The 23,583-nt window shown below is 40.7% G+C and overlaps 1 long non-coding RNA gene across 5 annotated transcripts in view; it reads right to left on the bottom strand.

Annotated features, from left to right (window-relative positions):
• LOC135109826 (uncharacterized) overlaps nt 1–23,583 on the bottom strand; it is a 184,355-nt gene that overhangs the window by 68,079 nt on the left and 92,693 nt on the right. For all 5 annotated transcript variants that reach the window (XR_010272920.1, XR_010272918.1, XR_010272922.1 and 2 more), the window contains one exon: nt 6,765–6,844. This is a non-coding gene — a long non-coding RNA (uncharacterized LOC135109826). The remainder of the gene's footprint in view (nt 1–6,764; nt 6,845–23,583) is intronic.

The following is a 23,583-nucleotide window of genomic DNA, read 5'->3' as shown; positions in this document are numbered from 1 at the left end:
ACTACCACTATTACCACCACCACCACCACCACCACCATCACCTTCCCATTTCAGTCTTCTCGCTCCCCTGCCCCCTCGCTCCCTTTTCTTCTAATCTTCTTCACATTCCCTGTAATCAGTGTTCATCAGTGGCGGAGTAGGCGGGTAATTAGCAATATACAGCCAGCTAGTGTCAATAGAAGCTTTAATTATTGGTAATGCATTAGGATTACTGTTTTATTTCCTTAGCCAGTGTTTTCCTCTCTCTCTCTCTCTCTCTCTCTCTCTCTTGCTTTTTTTCTCAATACTTCCTGTTACTTTGTTTCTTCCTTGTTTCTTGATCTTTCTTTTCCTCCGTCTCTTCTTTATCATTATCTCTCTTCCTCTCTCCTTCCCTTTCTTACTTTCCTCTGTTTCTTTCTCTCATTTTCTCTTCTCTCTCCTTCCCTCCCTTAATCTCCTTCGTTTCTTTCTCTCATTTTCTGTTTTACTTCTCCCTTCTTTCCTTTCCTCCCATCTTTTAGTTTCTTCTTCATTATGCGTTTCCCTCCTTCTCTCTCTCTCTCTTTCTTTCCTTTCCTCTGTCATTTCCTCTTTTCTTCCTTTCTCATTTCCTTTCTTCCGTTACTCCTTTTCTGCTTCATTAGGCGTCTTCCTTTCCTCTTCCCTTCTCTTCTCTATCTCTATCATTTGGTCTTTTACTTTCCTTATCCTTTTTCTCCTTTCTTCCCTTCATCAATATTTTTCCATCACACTTTTCTTCTTCACATCTTTCTTCTCTCCTTCATCGTCAATTTCTCTTTTGTCTCCTTTCCTCCATTCATTCACTACATCACTTCCTAACTACACATAATTGCCTCCCTATTTCTCTCCCCTCCCTCATTTTGCCCATCACCTTAAGCTAGTCCTCTCTCCCCCTTTCCCTCTTACCATTCTACCCCTTAGTTACCACCACCACCACCACCACCGCCACCACCACCACCACCGATTTTTGCCTGGTATTTCCGTTCAGGTGGTGGTGGTGGTGGTGATGGTGGTGGTAGTGGTGGTGCTAGCTGACGTAAGATGATTGGATGAGATAAGCGTTAGAAAATACTTGTAAATTGCAGTATTTATGTGAAGGAAAATAGATATTGCACGTAAACTTATGCTACTTCTTATATATAAACCACAAAAAAGTATTGAAAAGTGTTGCGCACGTGATTGCATTCCTAAACTACAAAAAATACACAAAACATGTACCAGAGTGTTTCAACATTTTGATATAAGGTGGGGGAAGTATGAAGGTGCGAATGGAATAACGCTGTAAATTGAAGAAAAATGGATGACATCGCAAGGTAAAGGAGAAAATACCAAGTGTTTAAGGGATGGTGTAAATGTGGTGCTTAAAATAACGTGCTGTGGTGGCGAGGGTGGTGGTAGTGGGTGGCTGGGGGCGGATAGTGGAAAAGGAAGTGAGTGGAAGGAGACAGGAAGAGAAAGGTAGATAGGTATGCACTCAGCTATGTGCTAAGGCGACAGGTAGAATTAGTGTGGTAGAGGCGCGCACACACAACGACAGAGGGAGAAAGGAAAGGTTAAAAATAGTTAAAGTATCTGAGGAAAGAAAAAAAAACAACACGAAGATTACTAAAAGGAATGTCAAAAGGAAAAAAAAATGAAAAAAAAAACACGAAAAGAAAATAAGACATAAATAAGATTAAGGAGAGGAAAGTCACAAGAAAACAAAACTTAAAAACATCTGAAAACTACGAACAATAACAAGAACAAACACACAGGTAGAAACAGATACAAAAGGATGAAGAGGAAGAAGAAAAGCAAGAACATGGACATGGCAAACGAAACTACAAGGAAAACAGAAGAAAACATTCATGACGAAGAGCAACAGGAAGAACAAGAAGAAGAATTCATAAAACAGAAAAAAAGTAATAAAAAAAAAGTTACCAACCCGCCGTATAAGATTAAACAGAGATACAAACACTGATAAACCGAGAGAACCTAGCCAACATATTCTACTAAATAACCACAAGAGCATATCCAACAATTCTAGCCAACACACGCGTCGCTACCACACAAAAAAACCCAAAGTGAGATATCTAGGAGGCTAAGGTTACCAAGTGGCCGTCTAAGATTAAGCTTGGGACACTGCGATAAGGGACGAGCTTAACTAAAACTCCGCGAGACAAATGAGAGACCTCTAAAAACAGTGTGCGGTATCTTGGACATCTCCGGGCGATCTTTTAGCACGTTGGAAGACACTTTGGGAGGATTACGTGTCCTTCTGAGCCTAAGTGAGGTACCTGCTGGCTTCCCAAGGTGTTCAGGTGGGGTGAGATGGAGACCCGACACCTGCCTTGCTCCCTCTTCGCTCCCTACTCCTGTCCACACCTACTACTACTACTACTACTACTACTGTTACAACTAAAACTACAACTAAAACAACAACAACAACAACTACTACTACTACTACTGCTGCTGCTACTACTACTACTACTACTACTACTACTACTACTACTACTACTACTACTACTACTACTACTACTACTACTACTACTACTACTACTACTACTACTACTACTACTACTACTACTACTACTACTTGCTTCTCTATTTTAGATTATTCGCTTTTTTTATTTTCTCTCCTTCCTCCTCTTCCTCTTTCTTGTCCCTCCTCTTTCTCTTATTTAACTATTACTTCCACCACTATAATCATCTTGTCTCATCTCCTGTATCCTTTGCTCTCCTTCAATTCCATCACTCAGTTGCCCTGTACCACTTCTTCCTCTTTTGTTAGTCGTTAGTGTATTCAAATAGCTAAGGAATGAAGGGTCTTGTTTTCGAACCTTCAGATTGGTTAATGGCACAATAAATGAGAAGAAGCCTCCACAATACGAATCTGCTGCTTCTATAGAAATAAATGATAGAAAAGTTGCTAAGATTTCCGTTGCTGTTCGTTATTTATCATTTTTTGCGATTTTTTTTCCTCCTATGTTCCCGTCTTCACCCTTCTTTATCTTACATATCTTCGTTTTTCTTGTTTTTCTTTCTTCTCCTCTTCTTCTCTCTTCCCTTTTCGTCTGGTTCTCCCTTCCTTTTGCCGCCTATTTCTTCCACCCTTTCCTGTCGCCCTCTCTCGTCCCTTCAGTATCAAATGTTGTACAACTGATAAACAAACACGTCTCGCAACCCAAGAATTCTCCTCCTCCTTCTTCTCCTTCTCCTTCACCTTATCCTGGATCACAACTTTTTTCAGTGTCCTCTCGAGTTTCATTTGGGTTTTCAGTACCACATGGTATCATTTCCTTTTCTCGCCAGTTTCGCCTGGAGGGATGGGCAGCTTCTGTACTAACCTGATTCTTCCAGTAGTAGTTAATGTGGAACCCGAACAGCCCAAGTGCGGACACCAAGGTCTATTGTGGTTTGATCTTCCTTTATATTCCTTTGTATTTCTCCTCTTTCTTCTCTTCATACATTCAACTCTCGTCTCTTTTCCTAATAAGATGGTGTATGTTTTTCCTAGATTATCCTTCTGTCCTCCATTTGTTTTCCTCCTCCTGTTGTTTACTGTGTTTTCTTATCGTTCTTTTGTCATTTAGAGTGATGTTAATATCTCTTTGTTTTCAGTTACTTCTTGTCTCCTTTGTTCATTTTCTTCGTTGTTTTTCTTCAGTCTCTCTTACATCATCTTCCTCCTAGTCCTTTCCTCATTTTCCTCAACCGTCTTCTTTTTCCTACTCCTACTCCTACACATAACGTCTTCCACTGCCCTTCTTTGTTTTGTTCCTTTTGTCTCCTTTTCTACTTCATCTTATTATTATTACTATTATTTCTCCTACTCCTCCTCTACTTCATCCACCTCTCTCTCCTTCCCCCTTCTTTTCCTACCTCATCTTACAGCCATTACTATCATTCTCCCCTTCCTCCCCATCCTCCTCATCCACCTCTTCCTCGTTTTTCCTTTTCTTTTTTCTACCTCATCCTAGAACTATTACCCTCCTCCTCCTCCTCCTCCTCCTCCTCCTTCTCTTCATGACCATTGCGTGCGTTGAGACTCCTTATATCTGCTCCAAATTGAATACCAGCCTCTGTAAATATTGACATTACGCTAATCTTTGGCTTTGTCTAGCGCAGTAAAGCATTCAGTTTGTGTGGAGGTATTTCTTTTTCCTCTGACCTCAATTTGCTGGGTGCTTTCTGGAGCGTAAACGTGTAATGGCCTGTCTGACTCTTGATGTCCACCTCTGAGCACGGATACTACAACTACGCACTATGATGTTCCCTGTTATGTAGTTTTAGACAGGGGCTGCGGGGGACTCTGGTATCTTCACTTGTTATCTTTGTTGTTGGTTTTTCCTACTTGTGGTTCTGGGTGGGAGTGATTTTAGTGCTGCTGTTTCTAGTACTCCTATAACTACTACTACTTCTACTACTACTACTACTACTACTACTACTACTACTATCACAGGTACAACCAACACTACCACAAGCCACCATCATCACATCACCACCACCACCACCATCACCACATGACCACCACAATCACAACCACAAACAACATACTCGACACCTACATCACACCACCACAACCACCAGTAAGAAACTTCACTTGCATCTCCACCACCTCGCTTACCACCACTCACGACCACACGACCACAGCCCAGCGGGACCTGTAGTGTAGAGGCAGCATCCCTCCGCCCCCCGTCATCGCCACCGCCGCCTCTCATTTACACAGCTCTGAGCCCGCTATCAACCTCCGACTGTGATGATCAGGGAGTTATTTATGGAAAACCGGTCTGGCAAGGGTCCAAGCCACGACTGCCAAACTTCTGACACTGAATGGACGGCCTGAATCGCCTCGCTTCATCGTTAAAATGGCTCTGAAATGGGTTTGAAAATGGGTTCTGTGATGCTGTGTGAGCCAGGACTTGTTGGGAAGGTAATGGAAGGATGGGAAAAGGGACGGATTGCCTCGATTCTTCGTTAAAATGGGTTTTGAAATGGGTTTTAAAAATGGGTTCTGTGTAGCAGGACGTGTGGGAAGGTAATGGAAGGAAGGAGGAGGAGGAGAAAGTTCAGATTGCCTAGGTTCTAAAGTGAGGTCTTTGGTGTATGGTAGACTATGCTGGTAAGTAATGAAAGGGGCGAAAAGATGTACACAACAGGTAAATAAGGTGTTTGTTAAATTGATCCCCACACTAAAGTCTCGGGAAAGGTAAGACAAATACACTTTAAACTCCATAAGACTGTCATCTGTTTCCTAGGTACTTCTGAATCACAGGTGTGGGGATAAGGGCAACTGAAGGACAGGTACAGGTAGTAATTGGTGCAAGAAAACTATGGAGAAGAGTGGAGGCCATGAAGAGAGAAGGTGTTGGGTGTGGGACGAGAGGGAAGCAAGAGAGGTGGTGAGGGAAGAGGAGGTAGTGTGGGGGGTCTGTGTAAGAAAAAAAAAAAAAGGAAAGGAAGGAAATGTTTAACTGGTGTGTTAGTGGGGGAGGGGGGAAGTAGACACGGCTGGGCATAACATTTCAAGAAGGAAGGAGACACTTATGTAATTTCCTTTTCCTTATCTCTTCAAACTATGTAGTCACCCATTTCCTCCCTAAACATACAACTATTGCACTATATAGATATTTTAAAGGAAGACACTAAGTAAACGTTGCGCAATCCTACGGGGGGAAGAGTAAGACTAAGTAACCACGAACAAAAATAAACACACACAGAAAAAGTGCGGAAATATCATCACGGAAAACAAAAAAAGAAAAAAAGATAGGAAATAAAGATTGAAGTGGTTATTTAATCCGAGAGCTAACCAAGTATCTTCAGTCGCTCATTTCTTTAACAGATAAACAATTGGGGTCTCAAGGAGGTTTGATAAAAGATTGAACCCGCTTGGAAAATTTCTACCATTTTTTTCATATGTGCCTGTGACTTTAGTAATTTAAAAACAGGGATACCAGGACATTTCTGAAGCTAAAGTAGGTAACTCCTTTGAAACCCCTATGATCTCAATATTTCTGGAAGCAAAAACTAATTTTTTAAAATTTTCGTAATCTTTGTCCACCCACAGTTATAAAAAGAAAACGAAAAAGCTTTAATTCTTTACCCATTCTTCCTTTTTCTTTGACATGTACAATTTATCATGCATAACAAAATACATTATAAAATACAAACAAAAGAACAACATCCTCCTCATCTGATTAAATTCTAAGGACCTGAAGAAAAACGAATAAACAGCTACAAATGAAAAATGAACACTGTCAACTTCGCCAGTCATGCAAAGAACAACTAAACAAATTAAGTAACTGGTTGGTTGAGTGGTTGTCCAGTAATTGTGTGGTTTCGGGCGAGCGAGTGAATGAGCGGTTGAATAACACAGCAGATGACTAAAGGATAGCTAGGTTGGTTAATAAATGACTGGGTTGCTAAGTTTACTGCATGTGATAGTGAGTGAGTGTCTAGTTAAGTGAATGGGTGGGTAAGCAACTGACAGACTGAGTGACTGGATAAACGAGTGACTGAGTGATTAGGATAAGATTGGATAAGAGAGTGAGTGAATTAATGACAGGAAAGACGACTAAATGAACTGATTAACGTATGAATGAATAACAACCAGAGAAACTGACTAAATCAAACAAATTAAATGAAAACCTGACTGATCCACACACTCACTGACCTGAAACATCACACAGTCAAATCAACAAATCAACCAAATGAATAACAAACAGACCAAGACATGACTGACTATGCATGACTAAGTGAGTGGCCAAGAACAAAATGCTTACCTCTCACTAGCAAACAACACACAGCATCACACTTCCCTGGCTGTGTAGGGAGTCTAATGAAGGTGGCCAGGTGTGTTGGTCTGCGGAAGGGGGGGGCAGGGTTAAGATCCTTCGATACAAGACATATAGGAGACACTAATAGCCGTTTTATCGACGCGTTAATGAAGTGTTTCAGAATATATACAGTCTGCGACCTTCCCCGCCCCTATATGCATTCCCCGGGTAAATAGAGCGATTAACCACACCCTTTCCACACCCATTCCTCACCTATTTCTATTCATTCGCTTCTTCAACGTTCTTCCTTCTCTATTTTTTTTTCTATATTGTTGCTTTTATGTCTCTGTTTTCCATAATTCCTTCTTCCTGGAGTTTCTTTTTACTTTAATTTATCTTTTTTCTTTTAAGTTTCTCTCTCTCTCTCTCTCTCTCTCTCTCTCTCTCTCTCTCTCTCTCTCTCTCTCTCTCTCTCTCTCTCTCTCTCTCTCTCTCTCTCTCTCTCTCTCGTAGATTTTCAAGATAGCAATGTTTTTTTTCTAGTTTTTACAGGTTTCATATAATTACGAGGCAGAGAGAGAGAGAGAGAGAGAGAGAGAGAGAGAGAGAGAGAGAGAAGAGAAGAGAGAGAGAGAGAGAGAGAGAGAGATGCTATTATGATAAACAAAACCCACTGAGTGAAAAATCTTGCACATCACCTACAGATTTGCAGAGATTACCCAGAGATACGATGACTGGAATAAGCATCTTGTTGAGCCACTTGTTTGTGTGTGTGTGTGTGTGTGTGTGTGTGTTAGAATTTTTTTTTCATATGATTATTTCGAGTCGGTGTTTAGATTTTACAGTTTGCAATCTCTCTCTCTCTCTCTCTCTCTCTCTCTCTCTCTCTCTCTCTCTCTCTCTCTCTCTCTCTCTCTCTCTCTCTCTCTCTCTCACTCATATATTTACTGCACACGACGGATTTTTACAATTTTTTTCGTTTCCCTTTTCATCAATAACCACACATTTCTCATTTATTTACCTTTTTCCTTTTCTTCTCTCTCTTTCACCCCTCCTCCCTTCCCAACCTCTCTCTGCGGACGAAGATAAGAGAAAGCGAGCGAGACACAGGGAACAGGACTTGTCTGGGTGCAGGGGCTGGTCACGCGGGGAGACTCAGACTTGCATACGAATACCCTTATGTTGAAACCCGCCAATGCAGTGGAGGAGGAGGAGGAGGAGGAGGAGGAGGAGGAGGAGGAGGAGGAGGAGGAGGAGGAGGAGGAGGAGGGGAGGAGGAGGAGGAGGAAAGAGGAAGGAAGGAGAGGAAAAAGTGTTGTGTATGAGTAAGTAAGAGTTCCAAGAAGAAGGAGAGAAAGCAAAGTAGGAGTAAAAAAGGAAGAAGAAGAATAGTAAGAAGGAGTTTGAGGAAAAGGAGGAGTGGAAGAAGGAGAAGAAGGAAAAGGAGAAGGAGGAGGAGGAGGAGGTGCAGAATAAAGTGGCGTAGGATTAGGAGATTGAGGAGGAGGATGACAATCAGAAGAAGGAGACGAGGAATGGATCGAGAATAAGAACGACGAGTACGAGGAGGAGAGAGAGAGAAAAAGGAGGAGGAGGAGGAGGAGGAAAGAGATGACAAGTAAAAATACATATATGGAGAGGAAGACGAGATGCATAAAACAGAGCAGCAAGTGAGAGAATGTAATGAGAAAGTGTAGTCATGCAGAAAGAGAGAGAGAGAGAGGAAGAGGGAGAGGGAGAGGGAGAGGGAGAGGGAGAGGGAGAGCGACGTGCATGATAGTGAAGTGAAGGCAGAGAGGAGAGGAGGTGTAGAGAAGACGAAGGCAAAGAAGAGGTCAAGGAAGAAAACACATGATACAGAGAGTCTTAGATGTTACAGCCAAAGATTCTCTCTCTCTCTCTCTCTCTCTCTCTCTCTCTCTCTCTCTCTCTCTCTCTCTCTCTACAGTAATGGAAAAGAAGAGATGAAATAAAAGAAAAGAAAACCTACGTAAAAAGAAAAAATCAAAATAAATAATAAAAGAAAAGAGAACAGCAACACACACACAAACAAACACAAAAAAAAAAAAATACAACAAAACAAAACACAAACGAAGACACAAAAAAATAATAAAAAGAAAAAAAACTAAGTGAAAACAAAAAAAAGAGAAAAAAAGAAGCACTACAACTACCCACAACAATTACCGACGAAAGAAAGAAAGAGAGGAAGGAAGGAAGGAAGGAAGGAAGGAAAGAAGGAAGAAAGAAAAATATCATGAAGCGTCAAGCCATATTAGTCAGAGATGCACATATTAATCACAACCAGTTCCAGACACACTCCACCTCACTCACTTTTTTCACGTCCATTCACCTGTCCTTCTCTACCTGGGCGTCCGGGCAGGTAGGGAGGGTGATGATGGAGCTGATCCGGAGGGAGTAAGAGGAGGAGGAGAAGGAGGAGGAGGGAAGGGAGAGAAGATGAAGGTGTAGGTATAAATCTTCCTATTATCAAGTGAGATGTAATTCCATTGTTCGTTGCTTCTCCTTCCAAATGTTTTCCTCTTTCTCTTCGTTGCCTTCATTTTTCTTCTTATCTAGTGGTCTTGGTTTCTTTTTCTCCTTTTCTCCAATCGGATTTTCATTGTTTATTATCTGCTATCCTACTTATTTGTTTGCTTCCTTCCTGTTTTTTTTATCTTTGTTTTACTTCCCTTTTTTTTTTTATCACCGTTTATTCCTCTAATTCATCTTCATCTGGGTTTCTTCTTATATTCATCTATACATGATTTACTGCTTTCTCTACCTATTCCTTTCATAATATTCTTTACTTTTAGTCTTTACCTGTCTTTCCTCTCCCATTTCTGTAATTACTTCTTTTCCTTTACAGTTATCGTCTTTATTCTTTCCATCATCGCGTACTACGTCTTATTCTACCCTTTCAATCATTCTTTCCCTTTAACGCTCATCCATTACACCTCTCACTTCCATCAACTCCCTTCACTTACCCCTTTCCCTTCACCTCCCAACTCAATTATCACCTAAAGCGAAACACACCAGATAGAGAAATGAACATGCAGTGAGTTGGGTTCGTGAAAATTTAATTACTTGATGCGATTCGTTTTGGCGAGTAATTACAACAGTTACAGGAACCAACTCGAGCTGAAAGAAATGATAATCAGAAGTATGCGAGAAGTCAGTGTTTAATTCCCGCAAGAAGTGAATGAGTGGGATTGGTCAGTGTTAGTAATATAAGTGTTGGTGTAATGCAGACAGCACATAACGGTTGCAAAATATATGAGTGGCTGTTAATTCCGCTAAGAAGTGAGCGAATTAAAATGGGCAGTATTGGATTGTTGATAAAGGAAGTGTTTTTTATGATGGATTAGGAATATAATGGTTGCAAAAATAAACCTAGAATGTGGAATAAATGTAGAAAGTAAGGTATTTGTATAACAGACAAAATATAACAGTTGTAAAAAAGATGTACAATGTAGAAGAAATGTAGAAAGTCTTCACGTAATCACTGAAGCGTGAACGAGTTGGATACAAAGACATAGAAATACATGAAGCTTAACATAATATTCACGCAAGAACAAGAAACGCTGGAAAGAAAAAAGAAAAAGACTGTTGTTAAAAACTGTTAATACATTGTTATAATCACGAATGAGTGGAAAACAAACACAGACAAATACTAACAAGCATACATAATGATGAAATGACGTGACGCTAAGCATGACACTTATACAAATACGAAGAAAACTTTACGGTCATAAATCGTGAATGAAGAAAGCATTAGTATAATCAGTGAATCATAAACGAGTGAATAAAAAAAAAAAATAACGAATATGACAAAAAACAAAAGCACATCAATCCAAGCATAAGAATTTTCAGGTCATGACACGATTAAAAAAAGTCGAAGAAAACTGTGCCGTGATAAATTGCAAATAGAGAAAATACTGGAATAACAACCGAGTCAACAAGAAGCGGAATGCACAAATACACGCAAATACTAACCAGATTACGGGATGAAAAACAGGCATTAAGTGAACCAGAATAGTTATGAAGCCATGACACGCTGGGAGAAAAAGAAGTCGAAGAAAATGCATTGAAACAAGTACTACAAATAAGAAAACACACACACATAGAAAAAAAAAAAAAACAGGAATCAAGGGAACCAAAACACTTATAATCCATGACACACGAAAAAAAAAACGAGATAAAAAAGAGAAAATAACAAAGAAAATCACGCACTAACAGCCAAGCATGAACTGGAATAACGTTGTAAATTGCGATAAATGACGATAAAACGCCTGAGGGAACACATAAATCGAGGAAGCATTGAAGAGATGTAATGACGGTGATAACAAAACAAAACGCTGGTTAAGAATCACAGTCACTACGAGCAGGATACACACGTAATTGAATAACCACAAACTAGTGTCTTCAGCAGATTGGGAGGGAATAGTGGAGGGGAGAGAGGAGGGGAGGAGAAGCAAGTAAGGAAGGGAATCATGCAAGCGAGCCAAGCAGAGATTAGAGAGGAAGGGAAGAGCTAAAAAGAAAAGGAGAAAAAAAGTCGTTTTTCATTTAAAGATGAAGGTAAAAGAGAGAGAGAGAGAGAGAGAGAGAGAGAGAGAGAGAGAGAGAGAGAGAGAGAGAGAGAGAGAGAGAGAGAGAGAGAGAGAGAGAGAGAGAGAGAGAGAGAGAGAGAGAGAGAGAGAGAGAGAGAGAGAGAGAGAGAGAGAGAGAGAGAGAGGAAAAAAAAACAGTTAAAGATAGTCAGTTTTTCATTTCAAGAGGAAGGGAAAACAAAAATGATTATAAGGAAAAAACAATGCTGATTTTTCATTTAAACAGGAAGGGAGAGGAGGAAAAATATATATTAAAAAAATAGTTAGGAAGACAGTTTTAATCTAACGGGAATAGTAAGAGAGAGAGAAAAAAACGAGAAAATATTAAATGTATTTTTTTCATATAGAAAGGAAAATAAACAGAAAAAAGAAGATAAAGTGAATTCAGTTTTAGATGGTAGGTTTTCCATAACTGAAAAATTCACGCTCTCTGGAAGGCCAACGAATCGACTTCTTTTTACTATAATCTACAACTCCTAATCAGTGTTGAAGGAATGATAAGACTAATATATAAATGTAGTTTCCAGCATCTATAAATCTAGGTGTGTTTCTATAAATTTTCACTAATGATGCAGTAATTAAGAAAGCACACAAATGAAACTCGGAGAAAATACCAAAATTACCTTGAAATTACAATTATACGAGAGAGAGAGAGAGAGAGAGAGAGAGAGAGAGAGAGAGAGAGGAGAGAGAGAGGAGAGAGAGAGAGAGAGAGAGAGAGAGAGAGAGTGTGTGTAGGAAGCTCATGGTGAAAGCAAGTGACAATGATGATGATAAAGGAGGAAGAAGAGAGGAGGGGGAGGAGGAGGAGGAGAAAGATGAGCAATTGCATTGAAATCTCGTTGATCATTACTTACGTCAGCATTGAAATTTTTTGTTCACTTCCTCCTGTAGCATCGAAACATTTACTTTTATTATTCTCTCTCTCTCTCTCTCTCTCTCTCTCTCTCTCTCTCTCTCTCTCTCTCTCTCTCTCTCTCTCTCTCTCTCTCTCTCTCTCTCTCTCTCTCTCTCTCTCTCTTAATCACTTAGTCTACTATTTATCTACGGGTCTGTATGTCTGTCTGTAAATGTGCTCTACTGTCTGTCTCTGCCTGTCTGTCTTTCTGTCAATTCCTTTCAGTCTACATGCCTGATAATTTTCTGTCTATCTGGCTGACTGTCTTAATGAATATGTGCATGTGTCCCCCGCTGTCTGCTTGTCTGTCTATCTTCTGTCATTATATGTTTCTCAATCTGCCTGTCTATATTATTGAGCTCCTCTATCGATCTGTTTATCTGTCCCTAAATTTACATATGCCTTGCTGTCTGTATGTGTGCCTGACTGCTTGCCTACCTGTCTATCAACCTACTGTCTGGCTGTTTAATTACCTGAAAATGTGAATGTATGTGACCCTCATTAAGAGTTCTTCATTAACAAAATACCTCGTAGCATCTCCAAGGTTCTTCTCATCGCCTCACCTCGTTTTTTTTTATCATCTTTTTACTTTCTCTTTTGCTACTTTTTTTCTTCTCATCTCTTCGCTACACAATCCCTTCACCTTTTCCTTTTAGAGAGTCAACCTCTTCTAACTTCAGCCTCCGCAATATTTCTACTTCATTCATTCCACGTCCTCCTCTCCCGTCACTTTCTCGTCTTCCCTCCCTCCCTCCCTCACCCCCAGTACCTCCCTTCCTTCCTCCCTCCTTTCCTCAAGCGGTCAATCTTTCCTCCTTCATACTGTGCTTCGTAAAATGCAAAAATATCTGATGAAAAACAAGAAGTAAAACATTTGCATCAGCTTGGGGATCTTGATGTGAAGATTATGATAAGTTGAAGGGCCAGTGAAAGGAAAGGGTGAATGCAAATAAGGGGAATAGAATGAGAATATAACACAGGGATGATAAATTACATAAAGTCAGTGATATGAGGAACCAGAACTGGAAAAAAGAGGGAGAGAATGCTCACAAAGGAAGCAAAATATGTAAATAAGATAAATTTAACAAGAGAAAGAGAATATGAGGAAAAGCAAATGCATAAATCAGAAGGAGGAGAAAAAAAATGTTTATAAAGTCAATGACATGATAACCAGAACAAGAAGAATAGGAAAATAATATAACAAAAAAGACATAACGATGATAATGACCCCAAAAAGAGAATAGAAAAAAAAAACAGGAAGAAATAGGGAAAAAATAACACACAATAAAAATGAAAAGATAAGAAATACAAGAGTTAATATCGCCAATAGAAAAAAAAAGTAGGAAGAAGAATATAAGAAAGGCAAAAAATATAAAGACACCGTAAGATTAATAATGTAAGAGCGACAATATTATAAGACAGTGAACGCACAGAGACACTTACAACAATAAAGAAAAATGAAAGATGATAAAATGTCCAGCCTTAGAATGAAACTAATGAGGGGCACGAACATAAAGAAAATAATAAAAATTCGGAATGCATAATAAAAACAGAAAGCTTAAAATAAAACAAGACGAAGACGAAAGACAGTTATAAGAAGATAAGAAGCTAGAAAAAAAAATAAATAAAGAAAGAAAAAATAGACAGAAGATGCTGGGAAAGACGAATGAAGGAGGAGAGAGAATGAAAAGGAAAATGAGAAGATGGATGAGGGAGAGAAAAAGATAAAAATAAATAAGACATAAAACAAAAGATAGAACAGATAAAAAGAAAAAAAAACACGAATAACAACAAAGTGGAGGCTGGGAAAGAGGAAGGAAGGGAGAGTGGGAGAAAAAGAGGAAGGAAGAAAGAGAGAGGCAAGGAGGCGGTGGAGGAGGGAGAGGAGATGAGATAGCCTTATAAAGAGAGGCGGACCGTGTTCTGTTCATGAGTTATGGATTAAGAGGCGCAGACAAAAAATAGTACACACGCTCAAGTTTGCATTAAGCCAGATACACATTTAAATGGGGAGGGAGACACGGAAGTAAAGGCAGAATTGTAGTAAGTAGAGAGATGGAGAGAGATGGAGAGAGAGACTGATAATAAACACACAGGATTATGACAGATCGAGCATGGCAGAAAGAGGCACAGGATAATGGTAAGTGGAGAGATGGAGAGAGATGGAGAGAGGATGATAATGAGCACAGAGAATCATAACAGATTGATGGAACACTCAAGATACGGGGAGACACAGAAAGAGACACAGAGTAATGGTAAAATGAGAGATGGAGAGAGATGGAGGGAGACTGATCACAAAACACGTTTATAATAGAGAGATGGAACGCTAGAAAGAGAGATACACACAAAATGCACATTGTAGTGAGTATAAAAATGAAGAAAGACATTTATAAAGAAAAGATGGAACAAATCACGGAGATCAAAGAAAGACATGTAACCTACCTTACTGTTCTTCATCTATTACTTTAAGTTGGATAGTTTATCTCACACACACACAAAAATAAATAAATAAATAAAATAAATAAATAAATAAATAGATAAATAAAACTTCCTTAGCAGTATACAATTAACCCTTTCACTGCAGTGTACAATAATTCACAGCACTAAAAGCAATGAATGAAATCTTTATAAGCACTTAGAAGAAAGAAAGGGATGAAAAGAATAGATTTTGCAATTTCTAGCCAGTATAACGCTTGGAAATGGCTGTAGAAGAAGGATAAATGCCCAAGAGTGACTAGTGATTAAACGCAAATGCACAAAATTAATTCAACTATTTTTATACAGCAAGTTATATGTAAAAAGAAAAAAAAAAGAAAGGAAAGAGGAAGATGCAAATTAGCAATGACGACGACGATGATGATAATGTTGAAGATAGTGATGATAATGATATGATAACGATGGAGATAGTGGTGATGATGTGCTTGTGTGTCTGTACGTGTGTGAGAGGTACAAATAAAAAAATGAAGGAAGGAGAAGAAAGAAAGGAAAAGGAAGGAAAGGGAGGAGCTAGTGGTTGGGTGACTGGGTGGATGAGGGTGAGGGGAAGGAGTGAAGGGAGGGAGTGAAGGGAGGGGGTGAGGGGAGGGGGGTGAAGGGAGGGGCCAAACACTAACAAATCACCTTATACATAATGCACGTGAGACACAGACCTATCAGAGGAAGGATCAGAATACATCACACACACACACACACACACACACACACACACACACACACACACACACACACACAAGCAATCAACGAACCAAGCACAATAATCACTAAATCAAACAACAATTAACTGGTTTAAACACAACGGAAGAATAAAAAAAGAAGAAAAAAAAACATACCAAAAACTAATCAGCGAAACAATCTTGAAACAATGAAGATAACTCAACCACTTGGATAATAATCATGATAGCAATAACAATAACGCGAATCATATTAACCACAATGACTCTGAGGATGATAGTGATAACAGTGACGATAATGATAATGATGGTAATGATGATAATGACACAATCTTCACAGTCTTCTTTAATCTCCCTCGGGCTAATATCACGAGGAGGGAAGAGAGAAAAACATCATCTATTTGAACCTCCCTCAGTGCAAGACTCGTATCTAATTCCCCGTAAATAGAGTCTCGCCGAACCGTCCCTCGTAAATTCAAGAGAGAAATAAAGTTCTCGGGGTCTGTGCTTCATCATCGTCCCTGGAGCGAGACTGTACCTGACTGCACCGCCACTTTGCACCCCACTAATGGTTTTCTATTGCACCGTAGTCTCTGTCTATTTCTGTCTCTCTTCTCTCTCTCCCTTTATTTATTGAGTCATCGACCTTAACACTTGAATAGTAACACCACGAGAGCCGAAGATAAAAGAGAGAGAGAGAGTGAGAGGGAGTGGGAATAAAGATAATCCTTCCTTCTTCTTCTTTATCCTCGCCCTGTCGTCTCCTTCCTCTGTTTTCACGATGCAGGGACTCCCACGTACAAAAAATGGATGCGAACTTAATGCAAAAAAAAAAAAAAGGGTTGAGAACAGAAGCGTGAACACCCTGACGAATATGCCAGCCAGGCGTGAAAGAGGCGAGGCGCGGCCTTTCTCAAGTGTTTTATCATTGCTGGGGAAGAGGAAGGGAGAGACAGAGAGAGAGAGGAAGGAGAAAGAGAAAAAAAAAAATGCAGTACTGACCAAAAGCATGACGTCAGTGTGAGGAGGTCGTGACGTGTTTATGCAGTGTACCCTAGCAAACACACCGCACACGCACGCACACACACGCGCACACACGCACACACAGACCTAAGACGCGCAAGGTTTAAGTCATCTGTGAAGGAATAAGTGTGCGTGGTAGTGCTTATCCCCTCAGGGTCTTGCAATATATATCAAGGAAGTGTCACCTTATAGGCTAGATGAGTCAGCAGTTACCGGACCAGGTGTTCAGGTGGCCTCAGGTAAAAACGCTCACGTGGGAGGCGCGCCGAGTCACCTGGTGGTCTTGACGGAGGCTAAATCTCTCACAGGTGAAGGGGAAAAAACAGGTAAGGAAAAAAAATAGAGTAACGAGTTATAGATTGCAGGTAAGGCGGAAAAAATTTAATTGTGACAGAGGAAACTAGAACGTGTATCGAAGGTCCCCAGAGGCGCCAGGTAAGGTCCCTCAGGTGTGGACAGTCGCCTACAATTGCAAGTGACTCAGTCGGTGGTCGGTGCAGGTGTTGGGGTCCTGCAAGGGAGACTGAACTGCCCGCAGGAGATAAGAAAACGACTTATGCTAATGTATCGCGTTCGGCTGCCCCCTCCCCCCGCCTGCTGGGAGGTGGTGGGGCGGGGGAATATAGGAAGAGACGAGAGAAGGTGAGATAGAAAAGAAGAGAGGAAAACAGAAGCGAGAGAAGAAGAGATCAGGCTATATAAGAAGGAAGGAGAGAAGAACATAAGCGAGAAAAGAAAAAAGATAAAGGGAGGAAAGGAGAAGAGAAAAGAAAACAGATATAAAGGACAACAGAAAAAGAAGAGAGGAAGGGAGAGGTGTCACGGCGAGAGACAGACAGGCGGGGGAAAAGAAAACAAGGGGAAGAAAGACGCAAGAAAACAGAGATACAAAAGGAAACAGGGCAGATAAAAAAAAAAAAAGTATGAGGAGATTGAGAAGGAGAAACAAAAATAAAGACTGACGCATCACACACACACACACACACACACACATACACACACACACACACGACTCAGTAGGGGGAGAAGAAGGAAGAATATGAAGGATGAAAACCAGGAAGACATGACCAATTTGCATCTAATAACAGAGGTTCACACGCAGACTCTCCTGACCTCCGGGTAGAATATTGCACATGACCTTTGACCTTCCTTCCCTGGAGAGCGTAGAGGCGCCGGTATCACAAATGGAGGGAAGAGAGAAAAAGGCAGTAGACAAAAGAAGAGGGTAGGAAACGAATTCAAGGATGCTTTTCTTTATACAGGAGGTAAGAAATTGAATGAGAGAGAGAGAGAGAGAGAGAGAGAGAGAGAGAGAGAGAGAGAGAGAGAGAGAGAGAGAGAGAGAGAGAGAGAGAGAGAGAGAGAGAGAGAGAGAGAGAGAGAGAGAGAGAGAGAGAGAGAGAGAGAGAGAGAGAGAGAGAGAGAGAGAGAGAGAGAGAGAGAGAGAGAGAGAGAGAGAGAGAGAGAGAGAGAGAGAGAGAGAGAGAGAGAGAGAGAGAGACTTATACATATAGAACACCAATATCAACAAAGGGAAGTTTAATTAGTGTGTGTGTGTGTGTGTGTGTGTGTGTGTGTGTGTGTGTGTGTGTGTGTGTGTGTGTGTGTGTGTGTGTGTGTGCGCGCGTGTGCGTGTGCGTGTCCGTGTGTGTGTGTGTGTGTGTGTGTGTGTGTGTGTGTGTGTGTGTGTGTGTGTGTGTGTTTATAGGAGCCACGGGTCAAGTCGGGTCGCAGATGAATGAGATGAAACAAAGATTAATCAGTGATTAAGCATCTGCACACACACAGACACACACACACACACACACACACACACACACACACACACACTACGACGCAGGAAAACCGGTCCTGTGTGTGTGTGTGTGTGTGTGTGTGTGTGTGTGTGTGTGTGTGTGTGTGTGTGTGTGTGTGTAAGAGAGAGTTCACAGAGACATTGAAAGCGGAAAGTGAATGAGTTAACGGAAACGTAGAATAAGAATCGAGAAATATATATACATCATTTATCAACAAAAGAATGAAAATAAGAATAAGAAAGTAACGACATGGAGGGGAAAACACACACACACACACACACACACACACACACACACAAACACACACACACAAGTAACGGAAGAAACACAAAGCAAAAAAACAAAACACGAACTGAAATAACACAAACCACACAACAAACCAACAAAAAAACTAACTTTCGAACCACAAAGCAAAAAAAACAAAAACAAAAACAAAAAAGAATAAATAAATAACTACAACGAGAAACACACAGACTCGGCACAGGTACGTACGCCACAGGTGAACTAATTAGCCCAAGTGACATTTGAGAACACCTTTGAGTTACTTGTCTCATTTCAACCCGAGGCCCTCCCGCTGCCTTGAGCTGACTAGTAAGGAAACGCTCAGGGTCAACTCAGATAGTCAGGGTGGAGATGGGAGTGGTAGGAGTGGTAGTAGTAGTAATAGTAGTAGGAGTTGGAATAGTTTAGCGTCTACGGTGGCAGTGATAATGATGATAGTGATGGCGGGATAGTGAAGTGTAAATGCATCGTCAGACGGACAGGCAGAAAAAAAGAGGCAAGACTAGAAGAGGGAAGACAGTCGTGGCCAAAAAGGAGTGTGTCACCCAGCAGCGGAAGACGGATGGCGGCTTGAAGCGTCGTACCCACCAAGGTGATGCCTAATCGTTCATTTAATCAAACCATCTGTCTCTTCTTAGTGTCCCCTGCTTCCTCTGCCTCCCCCCTTCTCCTCCTTTTTATCCTCCAACTTACAGTCTTCTCTCTCCTCCTCTTCCTTCTCATCATTCTCCCTCTCTCTCCTCCTCTTCCTCCTCTTCATTCTCCCTCTGACTCTTTTCTCTTCTCCTCTTTATTCTTCTTCTGACTCTTTTCTCTCTCCCTTCTCCTCTTTATCCTCCTTCCCACTCTGTTCTTCCTTCTCCTCTTTACTTACCTCCAATATCTTCTTCATCTCTTCTTTTTTCCCGCACTCGTATTCTCTTCTACTTCATCCTGCTCCTCTTTATCCTCGTTCCCACTCTATTCTTCTTCCTCCTCTTTACCTACCTCCCCCAATATCTTCTCCCTCTTTATCTCTTCTTTTTCCGCACCCTACTCTATTATCCCTCCTCCTCCTCCTTCTTCTCCTCTTTCTCCTCACTCCCTCCTCACCCTCCTCTCCCCCTCCATGGGATCTTCCTTGACGGAGCGGGGAGGTAACGTATTTCATGATGGGTTAAGAAGATGAATCACAAGGTACAATCACAGGTACAAACAAGCAGGTACACACAGGTGCCCAGGGATGCTGCACGCTGGAAGAGAGGGTTAGTAGAAGGCAACATGATGAAGGTACCCAATGCGCTTGGTAAATCCGTGCCTCATACTGTTTTGATGGAGATGCTCAGTTTGTTCTCCAGCGTGGCAGAAGTGTTGAGCGATAGAATGGGCGAGTGAATATATAGATGCAAGCGTAGCAGTCTAGATGGATAAAGGGATAAGTATTTAGATGGTTTGATTTTCTGAATCGTAAAAGTGTACGTAGATAGATGGTTGGGTAAATACATAGAGGGCTTATTTACTATTCTGAATGGTAGAAATATAAATGGATAAATGGATGAGTAAATATTTAAGTAGATAGGTAGGTAGATACTTTATTTATCACACACCTGATACAAATGCATAAAAAGTTGTCTTGGTAGATAGAATGGATGGTCCTTAATTGCTTTTCTGAATTGTAGAAGTGTAGATGTATAAACGGATGAGTAAATATTTAGATACTTAATTGCTTTTTCTGAATTAATGAAGTGTAGATAGATATATGAATGAGTAAACACATACATGCCTTATTCACTCTTCTCAGTCTCAGAAGTGTAGGAAGATATATAGCTAAACAAATAAGCAAATACAAAAAATGCTTACTTTACTTAACCCAATCGTAGAATGTGGATAAATAAAAGTAAAAAAAAGTAATCGGTAAGGAAATGTACAAACAAAACAAAGTAGGAGGTTCATAATGCTACATGTCTACAAACAGTTTACGCAGGAGCAGATAAATGCTAAGAGATAATATATAGGATGATAAAACTCTTGAGCATAAATAGTGGAGGCATAAACAAGCATAAGTACGAAGATTAACATAACCAATAGATAAAAGAATAGATCGTAAAACTTATACGACAAACAGATAATAGATAGATAAAAAAACAAATAAACATAGATGAAACGATAGAGAGAGAGAGAGAGAAGGAGATAAACAAACGTACATAGAATAAGACAAACAACGAATAAACAAACTCACAAGTCATAAATCTCATACAACAAACATATAATAGATTGATAAAAACAAAACAGGTAAATATAGACAGATAAAGAGCGAGAGATAAATGCACTGGAACTACAAGTACTAAGATGGACGAACGAATGCACAAATCATAAAACCCAGCACGCAGATAGCCAGGGAGATACAAGCATACATAAAGACGAGGGAGGAGCGTAATCCCTGGCGACCTTTAATCTACACCTGAGGAACCCAAGAGGAGGCCCGCTGGTGGATCAATTCCTATACCCAACACACTAATGACTTCAAAAATTTACATATTGAATCGTAAACTGCGTAGCGTTGAGGGGTATTGATATTACTCCCTATGGAAAACAAAGGTAGGTACTAAGGGATGATAGTGGCCAGGGAGTCTTCAGAGTGAGTGGGGAATATTACGTAAGATCCCAGACAAATGAGGAAGTAATGGCCACGTTTTGAGTCCAACTTGACAGATCTATCGTAGAAAATCGTGACCAACTCCGGTGTTAAGATTCAACCTGTATCCTGGTTCTCCTCTCCTCTCGCTCTTCTCCCCTCTACTCACCTCCTCCCACTCACTACCTCCGTTCCTGCTCGTCCTCCCGTCTTCCTTCCCGTCAACCCAGTAACCTTTCTCCATTTCCAGCAGGCAATTCTGTTTTACCCTGTTACGTGATTTACTAGTGGCAGTGTGTAGATCAGTAGACGCACTCGTTATAGACCACATCTCTTGGCCGTTCTTATGTTATCCTGTTTAATATTCCTTTCTCCACTTTATCAACACTCAGTAACTCAGTCCCTCTTCTCTCCCTCTCTCCCTAATCCAACTCATTCAACTCATAATATGCATCAATCTCTCCTCATTCAACCTCCATCCATATCTCATTCTAATCCATTTGCTCCCCCATCTCTCTACCCAGACTCCATACCTACCTGTCATCCACCTCCCCAGTCCCCACCTCTCCACAGCGCCTCCACCCTAAGACCTCCCCAGCCCCCACCTCACCTTCTACGTCTCAAGTCCCCTTTGTCGTCTCATGCAGCCCCTCCCCCACGGCCTCCATCATGTCCCTCCACCACCTGACCCCTTTCTTCCCCCTCCTATCCAATATTTCTGCTTTTTCTCCCATTGCCCCGCCTCGTGCCCCGCCCTGACTCGCTTCCCCACCGCCTGCTGCCGAACAACAAGAGTTTTCGGTGTTGTCTTGTGTCTCGCGTCCTCAGCCTGGGCCCCTTAACACGCTGGACAATGATGGATCAGGTGGGGCGGCTCGGCGGGCAGCGGGTGGGGCGATAAGAAGTGAGGAGCAGGGACAATAGGCCAAGATTTGTCGAAAAGGCCGCCAGGGGATGAAGGAGTAATTGAATGACTAAGATACATCGCGGTGGTGTAGGAACAGGAGAGGTGGAATTCAGTGACTAAAATGTAAGAGTGGGTGAAAATAGGAAGAAGAAATGGATAGATGAAGGAGTTAAATGATTTTGAGATACATAGAAGAACGGATTATTAAATGACTAACATACAGGAGAGTGATGAGGGAGTGGATAGCGGTGGAATTCAGTGGCCAGGACGTATGAGTGATTGAAAAGTGAAGGGAGAAATGAATAAATGATGGAACTGAACGATTTTAAGATACATGAAGGTTGTCTGAGAGGAGAGGAAAGGGTAATTAAATGATTAACATACATAAAGGTGGTGAGGGAGTGGAAGAAGGTGGAATTTAGTAACTAAGAAGTATGAGTAATTGAAAAGTGGAAGAAAATAGATAAATGACAGAATAGAATGATTTTGAGATAGCTGAAGGTGGTCTGAGAATGAAAGAACGAGTAATTGAATGACTAATCCACGGAGCAGCGGTCTAAGGGTTACTGAAGCTATAAATGGAGAAGAGATGATCATAAAAGCAAGATATAAAGGGCAGCTGATATACACCATAATAATTATTAACAGTAAATGGAAAGAAAAATTGAAGGACCAAGATACATAAGGGTGCTAATCTACAAGTTATTGAAGCCACGGATGGAGGTGATACTCATAAAACTAAAGATTAAAAGACTGTTGAAATAAGAAAGGTGAGGAATATAGACGACAACCATATTATTAACTGTAAGTGGAAGAATTATCGAGTAATTGATCTTAAGTGTTACTGAGGGTGTGAATGGAACAAAGATCAACTAAAGGCCTCAAAGATAAAGAGAATATAGACAAAGAAATGTGAGGAAAATAGGCAAACCACAAGATTAGATTAACGAAGAAAATAATAATAAAAAAACATTATGAATAACTGGATAGCTAAGAGATACATAAATTAACTTATACTTCAAACTTAGAAGTGAAAAGTACTCGAAATAACTTATAAGGGATAATCTAATGGGAATAGAGAGCTAAGAGGATGAAAACCACATAACACAATGCGTCTCAAATACAGTAAACACAACGACCAAATATTCAAAGGGGTAAGGATCATGACTATTAAGAATCATAAGCAACAGATCAAGCTGAGAGGTTAGGGAAGGACCACTCACAAGAACCATGGCTGTCTGCTGTCTTCATGTCTAACAAAGCGAGGAGAGAAGCTATATAATACATCAGAAAATAAGTAAATGTTGAAAGAAAGAGAGAGAGAGAGAGAGAGAGAGAGAGAGAGAGAGAGAGAGAGAGAGAGAGAGAGAGAGAGAGAGAGAGAGAGAGAGAGAGAGAGAGAGAGAGGAAGAGAAAGAGGACTTATCAAATATGCGTGTAATCCTTTAATATTGTGTCTATCTTCCTGACGTGCATCTATTCAGGGAGGTTAACGAAAGGCACGACCAACCCTCCAGCTCTCAAG

The sequence above is a fragment of the Scylla paramamosain genome, chromosome 19, assembly GCF_035594125.1.
Source record: "Scylla paramamosain isolate STU-SP2022 chromosome 19, ASM3559412v1, whole genome shotgun sequence".
In the NCBI taxonomy this organism is placed as follows: Eukaryota; Metazoa; Arthropoda; class Malacostraca; order Decapoda; family Portunidae; genus Scylla; species Scylla paramamosain.
The sequence above is the reverse complement of the archived record's forward strand: the minus strand, read 5'-3'. Positions and strand labels throughout refer to the sequence as shown.